This window comes from Mus caroli, unplaced genomic scaffold (assembly GCF_978045245.1).
Source record: "Mus caroli unplaced genomic scaffold, Mus_caroli_1 scaffold_4, whole genome shotgun sequence".
Lineage (NCBI taxonomy): Eukaryota > Metazoa > Chordata > Mammalia > Rodentia > Muridae > Mus > Mus caroli.
Window position 1 is genome coordinate 13,293,509 of NW_028227259.1, and position 15,911 is coordinate 13,309,419.

Here is a 15,911-nt window from a genome sequence, read left to right on the forward strand (position 1 = left end):
TACTCAGAAGTCTGGGCAGGGAAGACCACAATTTGAGACCAGCCTGAACAATGCTCACACCTTGCCTCAAAACATCCCCAAAAGTAAAATGTAGAAAGCTCTGACTGGTTTAATGAATTCAGAAGTAAACTCTCCAGCACTTCCTTATGACAAATGATCATGCAACGATCTTTAGATAAAAGCCATTTTGTTCATCATCTTGAACTGTTTCAGATTTAAGTAATACACATACATGCACATGTGCGCACACACACACACAAATTATGTGTGTATATATATATATATAGATATAACATAAAATATTCTAATTTAGAAGTAAAATTAAAATTTTATAATTATTATATGTGAAAAAATTAATATTATGTCAAATAGATATGTTTCATTAAATAAAAAGATACAACATATAAAAAGAATAATTATTTACCCATTAATTTAATAAGAATTTGTATCTGTATAGAATCTTGAATATCTTGATTTTTATTTTAACTTCATGGAAATGTGTTCTAATTTTAACCACAAAGCTAATATTTTTGGTAAATATTAAATTCAGGTTTAGTATGTCATTATTTATTTCATTTCACATTCAACTACTAGAAGTGACCTCATTAAGAACTACATAATTCTGCAGTGCATACAATAAATAATTTAGATGGATGAAGATGTATTCCTACAACTACTTAGGGTAACTAAGGAACTTTAGTCAATAATACTTCTTTTTTTATTTATTTTTTATTATTTTTATTAGGTATTTTCTTCATTTACACTTCCAATGCTACCCCAAAAGTCCCCCAAACCCTCCTCCCAAGGCAGCTCAATAAATATTATCTGATGAATGATAAATATTATCCATGATAAATGATCTGTTTACAGAGCATTTAACTGTGATATAAATGCTTGAAGCCACTGCTCACATACTTACTGTTCAAATACAAAACCTTATTTCTGAAGTATAATAAAATAGGCTCCTTCTACTGCCCTACTTTATAAATACCAAACGCTGGCGCAGAAGTAAAACAAACGCTTCATGGTAATTGATTTGGAAAGAGCTGTCAAATGTTAAGAAAGGCATTTCTTTGTACTTAGTCTTTCAGCATGGGGCTTGGATTGAAGAAAGTTTGAAAGAGTCTTTAGCAGCCATATTAAGAGTTAAAGAAGACCAGCAACATAGCCAAATATCTGCTAAAGCTGATCAGATCAAGATAAAACAACACATTTTTAAAATGCATCATCCACACACACACACATACTTTTACAAATATGTATACTAAGCTCACACTGAACATAGCTGGAACTCTTTTGAGAGTTCCCCATAAATGAAATATTTTGCTGGGGGGTTAGTGATGGCCAGGCTTTAGAAGTCATTTGAACACTCCTCACTGGCCTAGGAGTAGAGGAATGTTTGTCCTTGATGATTGACACAAAGTTTTCTGTTTGGAAATACTTTAAGAAACACAGCATCCAGTACTGAAATGTCCACTGCCTTGTTAGAAATCATCAAACCCAGTGGGGGCTTCTTGGAATGTTCACTTTTTTCCATTGGGTTGAATGCAGTATTATTTAGTTGCCAGAATATTTGAAGGTATTTTTCATGTTTGAATAGACAATTTTAGATAAAAATGATCGACTTATCTAATTTCTAAGGCAAGCACCTTTTCCCAGACAGGCATAAGTAGAAACAGATCACTAATAACAGATCAATACAGGCACGGTGGCATAGACCTGCAATCCAGCCTTAGGCAAGCTGAATAGAGTGGCTCATAAGATCAAGGCCAGCTTTCACTTTATAAAAAAAATAAATTCTATTTTCAACAAAGAAGTAATTAAACAATATTTTTAATTAATATTCTCTGTGAAAATCTTGCTAAATCTTTGCAGAGAAACTCTACTTTTTAATGGATGTCGAGGAATGGTGACTAGAGAGTAAGGGTGTCAAAGGGGACTTAGTAAGCTTTATACAATCAAGTAAAGGCTTACATTCACAATCCTTTCCCAAGTTACAATCCTTGACAAAAATAATAAAGATTTTCCATCAGAGCAGCAGCCTGACACCCTCCCCTTTGAACATGTGCATGTGTTCAGAGACCAGAAAAATCCAGCAGGGATTTCAGAGAAAAAGAGCAGGTCCCTATTCTTACATGGGTGCTAGGGATACAGATTTGGGTCCTCACAATTGCAGAGAAAACATTCTTATTCACTGACCCTGGTGAAGCTCGCAAGCTGCATACTCTTATTCTCTCACTCTCTCTTTTTATAATAGTTAAGAATAAATTGCTTAACATGACAGATGACAAATATCTGATTATGCCCTGGAGTTCATCCCACCTCATAGCTACATAAACATAGCTACTGATGAGCAATGAAACCCAGGATTCACCTCATGATGGGCCCTAGAGACTGGAGTACAGTCTATAAAGCCACCCTCCCGTCAACAGGACTTGTGCTCTTTGGACCACAAAAGGCAGGATCAGACCCACTGTAAATTTAAAGAGCTTCTTGTTTTAAAGTTGACATGGGAAAATAGTAAAGACCTCCAAAGTACAAACCTCAAATTGCTTGCACGTTTGTTCTCCATGTGAAGCCAGTATTCATACTGAAACATTGCCCTGGATTTTGTCCAAGCCTTTTTTGGTACAAAATACACAGGAGACAAGGCATTCATGAAAGGTCTTCAATTCTATAATATTATTTCTTAGAAGATGACTTGGAAAAGCCATCCAAGTGAAAGACTTTTCCCCTGAGAAGGGTATTGATAGCATGATTTTTTTTTCCTGACTGAGAATATAATACAATTTTTATTTCTATGAATCTCTACTCTGGCCTTGAACTTCCAATAAAACTCAGTGAAACAGTCAGAGTTCTTTAAGAGGAAAAGCAATTTGTCATAAATATTTTCCCAGCATCTGAATACACTGAAGTTTTAAAGATAATGATACTCTTTTATAAAAGAGGCTTATATTAAGTTTTACCACAAGGAAGGCTTTTTGTGTCTGTTATAGATGGCTATTTTGTCATAAGAAAGTGCCAACAACTCAGTAGTTTAGATAATATAATTTATTCTCTCATGGTTCTAGAGACTGAGAAGTTGCAGACCAACGTCCTGGTCCACTGGTTCCTAATGTAGGTTCCTTTTGGCTTGCAGATAGCTCGCTTCTTGTCCTGACTTTACATGATAGAGAAACTGAGGGAGAAACTCTCTTCCTTCTGTTATAAGACCATGACTCCCACTAGCATTTGGCCCTTTCTTAGAACTTTACTTAATATTAAATCCTGTTTAAAATATTTATGCCAAAATGTAATCATGTGGGGATTTAAAGCTACAATATTTAAATGTAGGGATCATAAAATTCAGTCTATTGTAATGCCACAAATAGATGCCTGAGGGACCTGGGCAGCACACATTTTTAAAATGACTGTGTTCACATATAAATCATCTACAAGTTTAAATAAGAAAAATGAAAGGGAAGAGGTTAAGAAACATGACGTAAGAGAAGACCAGAACAAAATTGTTTGGTTTTGTTTGTTTTGTTGTTTTGTTGTTTTGTTGTTGTGTTTGTTGTTTTGTTGTTTTGTTGTTGTTTTTGTTTTTGTTTTTTGGTTTGCTTTGCTTTGCTTTTTTCGAGACAGGGTTTCTCTGTATGGCCCTGGCTGTCCTGGAACTCACTTTGTAGACCAGGCTGTCCTCGAACTCAGAAATCTGCCTGCTTCTGCCTCTCGAGCGCTAGGATTAAAGGCATGCACCACCACACCTGGCCAGAACAAAATTGTTTAAGCCAATAAGCAGCAAAATCACAATAGCCCAGAAAACCTTGAAGCCTATGGGTGAGCTTAGGCCATGGCAAAAAAAAAAAAAAATGGGGAACAATACAGTAGGACTTATTTATGTGTAAATAAGAATCAAGAATCACAAAAGAAACAAACATAAAATGAAAGTGAAAAATCCAAATGCCTAAGAATCAACCTTCATTCATCAAAAACTTCATATTAAACTCTTGCAATAGCCAAATGCTCTCTTTAATTGGAGCCTCCAGATTTCAGTAGACAGGCAAAAGAATAAAAATAGCAATTAATTTTTGAAAATATGTGAAATATTAAGGGTAGTTAAGGACAGAAAAAGAGAAGCTTAGATTATGTAAATATGTACTAAAGGATATGAGAAACTATTTAGCTGGGCATTGTGGTACATATCTTTAATTCCAGTACTCAGAAAGTCTACATAGAGAGTATTAAGGCAAGCAGGGCAACATAGAAAACCAGTGTACTGGCTAATTTTGTATCAACTTGATACAGCTGGAGTTATCATAGAGAAAGGAGCTTCAGTTGAGGAAATGCCTCCATGAGATCCAACTGTAAGGCATTTTCTCAATTAGTGATCAAGGGGGAAAAGCTCCTTGTGGGTGGGACCATCTCTGGGCTGGTAGTCTTGGTTCTATAAGAGAGCAGGCTGAGCAAGCCATGTGAAGCAAGCCAGTAAGGAACATCCCTCCATGGCCTCTGCATCAGCTCCTGCTTTCTGACCTGCTTGAGTTCCAGACCTGACTTCCTTGGTGATGAACAGAAGTATGGAAGTGTAATCCGAATAAACACTTTCCTCTCCAACTTGTTTCTTGGTCATGTTGTTTGTGCAGGAATAGAAACCCTGACTAAGACAAATTGGTACCAGAAGTGGGGTATTCCTGTGACAACCTAACCATGTTTTGGGGAGGACTGTGGAAGGACTTTGGAACTTTGGGCTAGAAGATCCATTCGGTGTTAAGAGCTCTGTCAGATGTTGTGTAGGAGCTTGGAAGATAATGTTGAGAACAGTGCAGAAGATGGAGGCCTAGCTTTTGAAATTTCAGAGGAAAAATTAAAGACTCTTTTCAGGGCCATTGCTGTTTTGATTGGGAAGATTCTGTAGTTCTGATTAGCTGGGGCTGAAGAATCAGTTGTGATTAACGAGATACCAGGACTACTAAAGCAAAAACTTTGCATTACTGGGAATATTGATGCTGGTTAGCTGGAGCTAAGAAATTAGCAGTGATTAAGAAGAGGCCAGCATCTTTGAGGTGACATCTTCTGGGAAGTGTTTTCTTAAAGCACAGAGAGGCTGTGTTCCAGAGATAGCCAAGGTTGTACTCCTGCTGCAGCAGGACTTGGTAATGTGTAAGGGTCACCCAGGTGGTACTGGTTTTGAAGGCATGAAGGGGTCATGCAGAGCAGCTGAGGCTCGGCACTGTGAGAGGCCATGGAAGGCCATTGGTGAAGGTGCAGTCTCAGTTGCAATTGACAGCCCAGGACTAAAAGGGTCATGAAGTGTTTTGGAGATGCCAATACCATGAGATGACCACCAAGAGCAGCAACAGCAGTGGAGTACAGGCATCTGGAGCCAAGAGGACGACGTGTGTGCTACAAAGGGCATGGCTGGAGAAGTGACGCAAGCCCTTGGAGGAGCCCAGAAGATCATGAGTTGGATCTCAGACATTGGACGGTTTGAGATTGATTTTTGTTTTTGATTGTGACTGTGCCCTGATATTTTCCCTCTTGAAGGAAGAAACTGTTTTAGTGGGGCCCACAGTTAAGAGATTTTTAATTGTAAAAAAGACTTTGGATTTTAAAAGAGATGGATATTTTAAAGAGATTGAAATTTTAAGAATATGTAAAGACTGTGGGACGTTTAAAATTATTTAGATCTTGGGGATGAATAAGAATGTAAGGGTTGAGGCTTACTAGTGATGTGTTTGTGTGTCAAGTTGACAAGGGGTCAATTGTACTGGCTAATTTTGTGTCAACTTGACACAGCTGGAGTTATCACAGAGAAAGGAGCTTCAGTTGAGGAAATGCCTCCATGAGATCCAACTGTAAGGCATTTTCTCAATTAGTAATCAAGGGGAAAATGCCCCTTGTGGGTGGGACCATCTCTGGGCTAGTAGTCTTGGTTCTATAAGAGAGCAGGCTGAGCAAGCCATGTGAAGCAAGCCAGTAAGGAACATCCCTCCATGCCCTCCGCATCAGCTCCTGCTTTCTGACCTGCTTGAGTTCTAGTCCTGACTTCCTTGGTGATGAACAGAAGTATGGAAGTGTAAGCCGAAGAAACACTTTCCTCCCCAACTTGTTTCTTGGTCATGTTGTTTGTGCAGGAATAGAAACCCTGACTAAGACAACCAGTAATACATAAATCAACATTTGACCTAGTTACATAAAAAATTTAGAAATGATAATGAAAATAATAATTAATGAAATAGACCTGTAATACCTTCAGTTGGGTAGTAAAGAATAATGTCTCAAGTTTAGGCCAACTGGAACTATACAATTAGTTCTAGGCTAGCCAGAACTACATAGTGTCATCTCATCTCAAGAAGGAAAATGTGGAGGAAGAGAAGAATAAAGAGGAGGAGGAGGAGAAGGAGCAGGGGGAGGAGCAGAGAAGTGGGAGGAGGAAAAAGATTTAGTATTGGTGAAATGATGGCTAAGTTAAAATTTACACAAGGTATGGCTTTATATTAGAGAAGGAAGGAGAGAAAATGATTATGCAATGCAGAAGGAACATTAGGGGAAAAGAAATTATCATGAAAATTTAAAATATATGAGATATCAGAAGGAAATAAAACAAAACATTGGACTTGGAAGAGAAAGGAAGAACTCCTAGAGAGAAAGCCAGTGGGTTATTAGGTCACTCAGGATATTAAAAATGTTGAAGAGGCTTCTGGTCTGCAATTTCAGCTGAACCCATGGCAGATTGACTGGCCTCCTGCCCCCACAAGACCCCACAGCCTATCTGTCTCCCAGAAGATCTGCCATAACAGGTGAGATCCCTGCCCTAAATACCCATGCCGGCTGGAAACCTCACAGAGCCCAGCAAACCTGGGAGCTATCCTGCTGTGCCTGAACTCCACCATCTTTCCTATCTATACCTCCACCTAAACCTATGGCAGATCAGCAGCATGCCTGCCTGCCCCAACCCCACAGCTTACCTATCTCCTAAGAGGTCACCCATAACCAGAAACACAGATACCCTGCTTGTTCCCAGACCCCAAAGACAGCCTGTCTCCCAGGAGCTGGGCCCTAACCAGGGGCACAAATACAAAGGGACACAGGAGACCTGCTCTAACAAGGCGCAGCAGAGGACACCTACCCTAACTAGAGGCAGCACTGTCTGACCTTCAGGTCACAAAGCTCTACCTGCCTGCAAGGAGGCCTGCTCCAGTGCAAGACACCCAAGCCAGTTAACACAAGAGATAACCAGATGGTAAATGGCAAGCACAATAACATAAGCAACAAAATGAAATATAATTTGGCATGAACAGAACCCAGTTCTCCTACCACATCAAGCCCTGGATACACTAACATACCCAAAGAATAAGTTTTTGACCTAAAATCTCACCTCATGGAAATGATAGAGGTCTTTAAGGAGTATATAAATAACTCCCTTAAAGAAATATAGGAAAATACAAGTAAACAGGTAGAAGCCCTTAAAAAGGAAACAAACAAATAACTTAAAGAAATAAAGAAAAATATGATCTAACAGGTTAAGGAACTGAACAAAACAGTCCAAGACATAAAAATGGAAATAGAAATAATAAGGAAATCACAAATGGAGGCAACCCTGGAGATGGAAAACTTAGGAAAGAGATCAGGAGCTACAGATGCAAGGAGTACCCACAGAATACAAGAGAATTCCAGGCATAGAAGATAGCATAGAAGATATTGGCACATTGGTCAAAGAAAAAACAATGAATAAAAATTCCCTAGCCCAAAACATGCAGAAAATTCAGGGCACTGAAAAAGCCAAACCTAAGTAATAGAAGAGTATAAAGATTCCCAGTTCAAAGGGAAGAAAATATCTTCAACAAAATCATAGAATAAAACTTCCCTAACCCAAAGAAAGAGATGGCCAATCATATATGTACAAGAAACCTGCAGAACACCAAATAGATTGAAAAAAGCAAAGAAAATCCTCATGCAATATTATAAAACAAAGAAAGAATATTAAAAGGAGTAAGGGGTAAATGACAAGCAGCATATAAAGGCAGACCTATCGAAATTACACCAGATTTCTTAAGAGAGACATTAAAAGCCAGAAAGATCTTGGACAAATATCATACAGACCCTAAGACAGCACAGATGCTAGACATAGCTACAATACCCAACACAACTCTCAATCACCAAAGATGAAGAAACCAAGATATTCCATGACAAAACTAAATTTAAACCACATTTTCTACTAATTCTGCCCTACAGAGGATACTAGAAATAAAAGTCCAACACAAGGAGGGTAACTACACCCAAGAAAACACAAGAAATTAATAATCTCATACACACACACACACACACACATACACACGCAAAACCAAATGAAGAGAATCACACATACATAATACCACCTCTAACAACAAAAATAGCAGGAACTAAGAATCAATGGTCTTTAATATCTCTTAACATTAATGGATTCAATTCCCCAATGAAAAGACACAGACTAACAGACTTTATATGCAAATAGGTTCCAACATTTTCATGCATACAAGAAAGACACTTCAGCAACAAAGACAGGACTACCTCAGAGTAAAAGGCTAGAAAAATGATTTTCAAGCAAATGGTCCCAAGAATCAAGATGGAGTCACCATTTTAATATTCAATTAAATAGACTTTCAATCAAAAGTAGTCAAAAGAAATGAAGAGGGACAATCCAGACTTATCAAAAAAAATTCAGTCAGAATGAAATCTCATTTCTGAACATCTATAACACAAAGGCAAGGTCACCCATACTTGTAAAAGAAACTTTACTAAAGTTCAAAACAAACACTGAAGCTCACACAATAATAGTGGTGGACTTCAACACCCCACTCTTTCCAATAAACAGGTCATTGAAACAGAAACAAAACAAAGACACAGTGAAATTAACAGAAGTTGTGAACCAAATGGATTTAACAGATAACTACAGGACATTTTGCTCTAAAACAAAAGAATATACCTTCTTCTCAGCGCCCCAAGGAAGCTTCTCCAATATTGATCATATAATCAAAGACAAAACAAGTTTCAATAGATACAAGAATATTGAAATGATCCCATGCATTCTGTCAGACCACCTCAGACTAAGGTAGGACTTCAATAACAACAATAACAACAGACAGTCCACATACCCATGGAAATTAAATAACTCTCTTCTCAATGATGACTTGATCAGGAAAGAAATAAAGCAAAGGATTAAGGATTTTCTAGAATTCAATAAAAATGAAGGCAGAGCATACCTGAACTTACAGGACACAATGAAAGCAGAAAAATTTATAGCACTAAGTGCCTTCATAAAGAAATTATAGAGATCCTATACCAGCAACTTAACAGCACACCTGAAGGCTCTAGAACAAAAGGAAGCAAACACACCCGAGAGGAGTAGACAGCAGGAAATAACCAAACTCAGGGCTGAAACCAATCAATTAAAAACAAACAAAATGATTAACAAAAATCAACAAAACCAAGAGCTGATTTTTTTTTTTTTAGAAAATCAACAAGATCGATAAACCCTTAGCCAAACTAACTAAAGGGCACAGAGAATCAGAAATGAAAAGGTAACCATAACAACAGAAATTGAAGAAATTCAAAAAGTTATCAGATCTTACTACAAAAACCTATGTTCAACAAAACTGGAAACTCTAGAAGAAATGGATGATTTTCTAGACATATACCACATACAAAATTTAAATCAAGATCAGGTAAATTATCTAAACAGTCTAATAATCCCTAAGGGAATATAAGTAGTCATTAAAACCTCCCAACCAAAAAAAAAAAAAAAAAAGCCTAGGGCCAGATAATGTTAGTTTAGAATTCAACCAGACTGTGAAAAAGGAGCTAATATCAATATTCCTCAAAGTATTCCACATAATAGAAACAAAAGAAACATTACCTAATTCATTCTATAAAGCCACATTACTCTGATACTTAAACCACACAAAAACCCAACATAGAAAGAAAACTTCAGAACAATTTCACTTATGAATATTGATGAAAAAAATACTCAATAAAATTCTCAAAAACCAAATCCATGAACACATCAAAACCATCACTCACCACAATCAAGTAGTCTTCATCTCAAGGACACTTTAATATACAAAAATCTATCAACATTATCCACTATGAAAACAAACTCAAAGACAAAAATCACATGATCATCTCATTAGATGCCAAAAATCCCTTTGCCAAAATACAACACCACCTCACAATAAAAGTCTTGAAGAGATTATGGCACTTACCTAACCATAAAAAAATTAGTATACAGTAAACCAACAACTAACATCAAATTAAATGGAGAGAAATTGAAGCAATCCCACTAATTCAGGAACAGGACAGGGCTTCTCTCTCTCTCTCTCTCTCTCTCTCTCTCTCTCTCTCTCTCTCTCTCTCTCTCTCTCTCCAATGTACTACTTGAAATTATGTACAGAGCAATTAGACAACAAAAGGAGGTCAAAGAGATACAAATTGGAAAGGAAGAAATCAAAGTATCACTATTTGTGAATAATATGATAGTATGCATAAGAGAAACTTAAAATTCCACCAGAGAACTCCTACAGCTGAAAAACAACTTCAGCAAAGTGGCAGATATAAAATTAACTCAAAAAAAATCAGTAGCCCTCCTTTATGATGAACTGGCTGAGACAGAAATTATGGAAACAACGTCCTTCACAATACCCATGAATAATACAAAATATTTTTGTTTAATTCTAACCAAGCAAGTAAAAGATCTGTATGACAAGAACTTAAAGTTCATGAAGAAAGAATTTGAAGAAGACCTAAAAAGATGTTAATATCTTCCATGCTCATGGATCAGTAGGATTAACAGAAAATATGGCCATGTTACCAAAAGCAATCTATAGAGTCAAGGCAATTCTCATCAAAATCCCAACACAATTCCTCACAGGCATGAAAAGAATAATTCTCAACTTCATATTGAAAAACAACCCAGGATAGTGAAAAGGTTTCTCAAAAATAAAAGAACTTCTAGGGGAAGCACCATCCCCGAACCCAAGCTGAACTACAGATCAATAGTGATAAAAGCTGCATGGTATTGATACAAAGACAAACAGTTCAGTCATTTGGAAAGAACTGAAGACACAGAAATAAACCTACACATCTATGAACACTTGATATTTGACAAAGAAGCCAAAACCATAGAGTCGAAAAAAAGAAAGCATCTTCAACAAATGGTGCTAATCTAAATGGAGGCCTGAAGAGTGCAAATTGATTCATATTTATCATCTTGTAAAAATCAACATTTAACCAGATACACTGAATCTAAAAGAAGAGAAAGAGAAAAAGTGTCTCAAACTCATTGGCACAGGGGGAATGGGGAGAGCAAGGATTTCCTAAACAGAACTCCAATGGCTAAGGTTCTAAGATCAAGAATAGGACAAATTAGCAACCTACAGATTAGGAAAAAATCTGCACTAACCCCACATCCAACAGAGGGTATATATATATATATATATATATATATATATATATATATATATATATATATAACTCAAGAAGTTAGACTCCAAAAATCAAGTTATCCAATTTAAAATTGAGATTTGAGATACAGAGCAAAACAGAGAATTCTCAACAGAGAAATGGTAGAGAAGCACTTAAGAAATGTTCAACAACATCCTTATCTAGAAAATGCAAATAAAACCAACCCCTTTTGTACCTTACACCAATCAAAATGGCTAAGATGAAAAGCTCAAGTAATAGCACAAGTTGGTGAGAATGTAGAGAAAGGAACACTCCCACAACTGGTGGATTGCAAATAGCTTCAACCACTCTGGAAATCAATCTTGAGGGTCCTTAGAAATTTGGAAATAGTTCTACCTGAAGACTAGCTATACCACTCCTGGGCATATACTCAAAAGATGTTCCACCCTAACACAAGGATATTAGTGCCATTATGTTCAGAGCAGCCTTGTGCATAATAACCAGAAGCTGGACACAGCCCAGATATCCCTCAACTGTAGAACGGATACAGAAAATATGGTTCATTTATACAAAGGAATACAATTCAGCTATTAAGAACAAGGACATCATGAATTCTGCAGGCAAATGGATGAAACTACAAAATATCATCCTAAGCAAGGTAAAACAGACCCAAAAGTACATGCATGGTATGCACTCACTGATAAGTGGATATTAGCCAAAAGGTACAGAATACTCACAATACAACTCACAGACCAACAATATGAAGTTTAACCAGAAGGAAGGCCCAAATGAGGATGCTTCCTACCTAGAAGTTGAAGGAAAATAATTATGGGAGGCAAAGGGAGGGAGGGGGCTTGGTGGGAAAGGGGAGGGAAGAAAGTGGGCAGGATAAGGTATAGGGCTCCTTGAGAAGCCCAGAGGGCCCAGAGAATGAATGCAATCATGCAGCCATGGGGAAACCTCTAGAAAATCAAAGACCTGGGATGTGAGAGGTTCCCAGGACTCAAAGGAGATGATCATAGCCAAAATGCCCAATGCTGGGGAGATGGAACCTGAAGAGACCACCTCTAGTAGATAGACAGAGTCTCCAGTAGAAGGATGGGCCCACCCATCTACCTTAAATTTTTTTGACCCAGAATTTGTTCCCATCTAAAAGAAATGCAAGGAAAAAATGGAGGAGAGAATGAAGGAAAGCTCATCCAGTGACCAGCCCAACTTAGGATCCATCCTATGGGCAGACACCAAACCCTGACACTATTATTGATGCCATGTTGTGCTTTCAGACAGGATCCTAACATGGCTGGTCTCTGAGCTGCTCTTCCAGCAGTTGACTAAGACAGATGCAAATATTTACAGCCAGCCATTGGACTGAGATCTGGAGCCCCTATAGATGAGTTAGGGGAAGGATTGAAGGAGGTGACGGGGATGGCATCCACATAGGAAGAACATCAGTATTAACTAACCCGGACCCCTCAGTGCTCCCAGTGATGACACTACCAGCAAAAGATTGAGCATACGTGGGCTGTTCTGTGGCCCTCAGCATATAATTAGCAAAGCATGTCCTTGTCTGGCCTCAGTAGGAAAGGATGTGCCTAATCCTGTAGAGACTTGATGCCCCAAGGATAACAGATGCTGCTGTTGGGAGTGAGGGGGCAGCACCTTCTCAGAGGCAAAGGGTAGGAAAGATGGGGTGAAGAACTCCGGGAGGGGGGAACTGAGAAGGGAGGTAGCTGGAACGTAAATAAGTAAAATAATTTAATAAGAAATGTGGGAGAAGAATTAAAGATGCTTGGCTTTGTCTTCATTTAATATCAAAGAAAATATTCAACTTATTTACTCTCTCTCTCTCTCTCTCCTATCCTCCCTCCTTCTCTCCTTCTTCCCCACCCTCACCCACCTCTGTGTGTATATTACAGCTCAGCTTAATGATCAGAAATAATGTCACCAGAATTTTGAAAGCATCACTGGCTTTGTAGTGGGAAGAAGAAAATGGGAGAGGACAACAGTGAACAGAGTGATAACTCCACTCAGAAAACCATTCGTCCAAACACAGATAATGAACAACATTACTTTATGGCTTAAAGAGGAGAGTGATGTATCAAAACGGCCAATGGAGAAATTCACAGACAACTAGGCAGACAGCTCTAGGTGAGGCATCAAACAGGAAATGTGGAGAATTCCAGGGCTAGGATTATTCAAGGATTTTAGAATAATGAACTAGACAAATGATTATAACAAGCAAACAAGTATTTAAATCATAGTACAGGGCCTACTGCAAGAATAATGAAGAAACTCAGAGGAACATCTTAAGAGTAGAAGTCACCACATAGGTAAGTTACCTGCAGCGAGAGATTGAAATCAATGGTGACAGGCAATAGATATATTCTAATCCATGCACTGTAAGGAAACGAGTCAACATCCCATGATCTAACACAAGAAAAAAGTGCTTTCAGGTATACCTGACATTCCTCGGGTGCCTACAGAAACAAAACAATCTTCCCAATTGTACCCTAAGATCATTTGTGCCCAAAAGATTGAAGGCACAGCAAACATGCACAGCTGCCTCTTTTTAAGATGACACTAAGAAATGTGATTAAAAAAAAAAGAATTTTTACTTTACAAAGACATAACACAGATTTCTCTATTTCTGAAAATTACACATTTTCTTATTAAAATTAACCGTATTATTATCTAATGTTTTCACCAATTCTAATGAATTCACATGCTTTTAATTTCTAATATAGAAAGCATTGACTTACATAATCCACAGAGATACATTGAGAATCCCAATGGCAGAGTAGAAGCAGCTTTCCTTCCAAGAAGTTTGTAAATTGACTTAAACAATCATTGAAGCTTTTTAAGGATGCTTGTCATAAGGGAGATTCAGAAGCACCAACCGACTGATGCAGCAGCTGATACGATTAATCTCTACTCCTAGTATTTATGACTAATATACAGAACAAACATTTAAAATATAAACTTGCCCCAGAGGAAAGCATAACTTGATAGTCCATCCAGGCACTGCCCAGGATTTGCAATCTTATCTGTTTGTAATATCTTAAATTTTCATATGTGTGTGACTCTCAAAACGTATACAGCTGGAATGTTTGTGGACTTCTGACATTTATGGAGATATGCCTCTGTGAAGAATATGGTGTGAAAGAAGGTAAAGAAGCCTTCTGTAGGGCACCAAGGCACAAGTTTTCAGACAGAGAGCAACACCCATCCTTCACTTTCAGGGACGTGCTAACTATAGAACAACGCTTAAAAGAAGTGACAGGTACTAATTTGAAGTTCATTCATCAGAAAAGGAAATATCATTCAAATAATGATCCTGAAAGTCACAAATTTCTCTATCAAAACAGTGTCGGCTATGCTTTGCAGCTCATACTAAAGCTCTGAGATTTCAGTGTATTCGTAGAATTTTGTTCATCTCAGGCTCATTTTTTATCCTTTGCTACAATGAAGTGTGTGACCCGTAGTAGTTGCTCAGCAAATCCAAACCCACATAAAGGGGCTAGAGCCTTGTGTTCTGTCTGTTGGCTGACACTGCCTCACAGCCAATGTCATGAATGGCATTACCCAAGATCAAACAGAAGAGTGGATTTAAATTAATCCCCTCGAATGTAGCCATTCCCCATCCTTCACCTTAGATAAAGAGCTTTCACAGGAGCGACTGTATAACACCCTGGGGATACTACGCTGTATCATCTTGCCGTTTCTAGATCCTCATGAAGTGACATATCTACTTTACATTATATGTCTTTAATACTGCTCACGTCCTTCCCAATTTGTCACCTCACAGCCTGTTCCATTAATTTATACTCTATTCCTTCATAGCCTGTAAGTCATGTACTTTTTGTGGGAGTGTCTTTCCTTTCTCACTTCATTACATTGCTCTGAAAAAACTTTATATTGATATCAAATTGTTAAATTTCCTGTGATTATAGGATACACACAAGTGCATATGTATACATTATGTGCCTATATTATACCTAGAGAAAAACAATTATTAACAACCCATATTGATAATGTCACAGGTATGTTTAATGTACTCTCAAATATATTTTATCAGTGTCTCTAGTATTTATAAAAGTCAAGGCAATGCATTATAGTAAAATTCAGGTTGTATTAGATAAGTGCTTGTGTTCCAACAAGTAGGAAAGAAAAATAATGACAGTAACATTCTTTATCTCTTATTCCAAACTCCTTTTAAAATACCCTTATGATTTGAATTAGAACCACTGAGGACAGCGGCACTCAGGTTTGCCAGGACACCTGTACCAGTCGTAAGGTGAATGTGTATGTATATGAGTGTACATGTCAAAGTGTATTTATACAGGGTGAGTGTGCAATCACGAGTTGGTTCTCTGGGCACTCATATGTGTGTTTACTAGTCCATGTTCTAGGAAAAGATTTTAATAATGCCTAGATCACAAACAATAAAGGAGAAACAATTGGTGCATTGTATCTAACTGATCTGAAAAGAT

At 37.6% G+C, this 15,911-nt stretch overlaps 1 protein-coding gene across 2 annotated transcripts in view; it reads right to left on the minus strand.

Moving 5' to 3' along the window:
* Positions 1-15,911, minus strand: part of Hgf (hepatocyte growth factor) — a 71,037-nt gene that overhangs the window by 30,250 nt on the left and 24,876 nt on the right. The gene's annotated exons all lie outside the window — the stretch shown is intronic.